At 37.4% G+C, this 3,142-nt stretch overlaps 1 protein-coding gene across 4 annotated transcripts in view; it reads left to right on the forward strand.

The window, feature by feature from the left end:
- The window catches only part of LOC106873011 (uncharacterized), a 67,477-nt gene that overhangs the window by 45,662 nt on the left and 18,673 nt on the right, over nt 1–3,142 (forward strand). Inside the window, exon 10 of one of the 4 annotated variants that reach the window (XR_001409830.2) lies at nt 1,395–1,603. The exons of the other annotated variants lie outside the window; for them this stretch is intronic. The gene's annotated coding sequence lies outside the window, so the exon portion shown is untranslated. The remainder of the gene's footprint in view (nt 1–1,394; nt 1,604–3,142) is intronic. 4 annotated transcript variants of the gene reach the window in all.

Below are 3,142 nucleotides of genomic sequence, written 5' to 3' on the forward strand. Positions count from 1 at the left end.
ATATGAGATCACCATGTCGCGCACATATGGTTGTGATGCATGTGCCTGGTGTACCCTTATCAGACGGGTAGTCATGATGGATATAATGTGCTTCGTATATTTTACCCCAGTGTCACTTTGATGGCATACACTGCTCTCTCACTCAATAATAATAATAATAATAATAATAATAATAATAATAATAATAATAATAATAATAATAGTCATGATCATCCATCATCATCATCATCATCATCATCATCATCATCCTAGCAGTCTTGCTGCAGTATGGCCACAGGTTTTATCTTGAACGCGTAAAAGATAAAAGTGTAACTTCCACAGATGTTGGGTAAACTAATTTCACTTTAATTTAACTCTCTTTAGATGTATCTTATAAAGTTTAAGTTTATAAACAGTCATGACGTTGTTTTATTTATAACAAACACAGAAAAATGTAAAGTTCTTCGTTTCCTTCACTCAACTATTATAGACCATTTCTCTGTAATAATATAATCCTTCTCTCTCTAATAATATACACCTTACTCCTCCCTGTATCTCACTCATAATTGTTCACTGATTCAACTATTTCCTTTCCGTGCTGTTCTTTGTCGTTCTTTGTTTAGGTCTTTCCTTTACCTCTTCCTCTCTCTATTTCGCTCTATATATTACTCCATTAAGTTATAACTACTCTTCATGACGTAAGGACAGAAACTGAGAGAGAAACGAGGAAAGTATTCTAATAATAAAACATTCAGACTTTCATGGATTTAACCGATGTTAGATATATAATAGGTAAAAGGATACAGAAGTAGATATTAAATTAGATATTTCACAAATATTTAGACAAGCATATAGGAAGTTCGATAGATAAATCGATACGTTGAGAGCTTCTCTAAATTTATATGTACAAATACATATGTGTATTTTTGTATGGGTGTATGTGTGTGTATATACATATATATTAAATATATTATCTATATAATATAGCAAAACTGTAAAGTGTAAATTTTGTGGGTATTACTTATTTTCCATTTCATATATTTTACAGTTGCTAATTGGGAATTGCAAATTTTTACCTGTAAAAATAAACATATAAACTAAAAATGAATGATTTCCAACCAGAAATTCTTCGTACAGAAAAAAAAAATATATAATTGAAATTTTACATTTGGATAAAGCGTTATGTCTCTACATAAAAATCATGAGCAGCACGAATAACTCGGTGAAGGAAAGAGAGTGTTACACACACACGCGCGAAGATATTCACATCGACATGTAATAATCATATTGAAAATAGATCAAATCACAATAATTTTTATCACAAATAACATTAGAAGACCACGTTCAATCCAATTATATAATCATATTTTAAATGCATTTTTTCTTTTAAATAATATATCTTATAATTCATAAAGGATGTCCAGACCCAACAGTATACATACCAATATATAGGTTCCACACATCTAAAATTCAAGTTTAGATACGACAACCATATTTCCTCTTTGAAGCATGAAGCTAAATCTAACAATACATCTCTAGCACCATTATATGGAATTTAAAATTAAAAATATGCGAGACACGCCATCTTGGACAATTGTTACAAAAGCTACTACTCATAAAATAGGTAATATATTTTGTAATCTATATTAAACAGAATTTTGTTATCTATATTAAAGTGTACAGATCATAGTAACGAGCACAAAATTTAATTCTCAGAAGCGTTCATGAAAAAAATTAGCACATTTCAATACTTTAGATGTTGCCATAAAATTGATGCTTTAAAGTATAACATACTTTATTAACCAATAATAATTATAACAATTATTTTGAATATTAATATATGAAAGTGTACGCCTTGCTTATATAGGTATCGGTTGAAAGTACGTGTATACTAGTCTCATCATCATCATCATCATCATCATCATCATCATCATCATCATTTAACGTCCGATTTCCATGCTAGCATGGGTTGGACGATTTGACAGGGGACTGGCGAACCGGGTGGCTACACCAGACTCCAATCTGATCTGGCAGAGTTTCTACAGCTGAATGCCCTTCCTAACGTCAACCACTCCGAGAGTGTAGTGGGTACTTTTTACGTGCCACCGGTACAAGGGCCAGTCTGGCGGAACTGGCAACGGCCACACTCAAATGGTGTTTTTTACGTACCACCTGCACAGGAGTCAGTCCAATGTTTTGTTCACATGCCACCGGCACAAGTGTTACGAAGGCGAAGCTGGAAACGATCGCACTCAAATTGGGCTTTTTACGTGCCACCGGCACGGGAGACAGACCTCTGCTCTGGCAGTGATCCCACTCGGATGATGCTGTTAGCGCTCCACTGGCACGGAAGCCAGTCATCAAACTTGGTTCAGTTTCGATCTCACTTGCCCCAACACGTCTTCGCAAGCTAAGTTTAGTGTCCAATGAGGGAAGGTTGGCATGGGTGCCAGTCATCAAATTTGGATCGATTTCGATTTCGATTTCACTTGCCTCAACAGGTCTTTGCAAGCAGGGTTTTGTGTCCAAAGAAGGAAAGGTACGCATAAGTGGGCTGGCTACACCCCTGGTAAAGGCTACGGGTTATGGTCTCACTTGTCTTGCCGAGTCTTCTCACGCACAGAATATTTCCACAGGTCTCGATCACTAGTCATTGTCTCCATGAGACCTAATGTTCGAAGGTCGTGCTTCCCGACTTCATCCCAGGTCTTCCTGATTCTACCTCTTCCACAGGTTCCCTAAACCGCTAGGGTGTGGCACTTTTTCACACATCTATCCTCATCCATTCTCGACAAGTTACCATACCAGCGCAATCGTCTGTCTTTCACACCACAACTGATGCTTCTTAGGTCCAACTTTTCTCTTAAGGTACTTACACTCTGTCGAGTATGCACACTGACATTACACATCCAACGGAGCATACTGGCGTCATTCCTTGCGAGCTTACGCATGTCCTCAGCAGTTACGGCCCATGTTTCACTGCCATGTAGCATGGCTGTTCGTACACATGCGTCATACAGCCTGCCTTTTACTCTGAGCGAAAGGTCATTGTCACCAGCAGAGGTAAGATCTCTCTGAACTTTGCCCAGGCTATTCTTATTCTAGCAGCTACACTTTCAGCGCACACTCCCCCGCTACTGACTTGGTCACCTAGGTAACGGAA

This window comes from Octopus bimaculoides, chromosome 30, assembly GCF_001194135.2.
Source record: "Octopus bimaculoides isolate UCB-OBI-ISO-001 chromosome 30, ASM119413v2, whole genome shotgun sequence".
In the NCBI taxonomy this organism is placed as follows: Eukaryota; Metazoa; Mollusca; class Cephalopoda; order Octopoda; family Octopodidae; genus Octopus; species Octopus bimaculoides.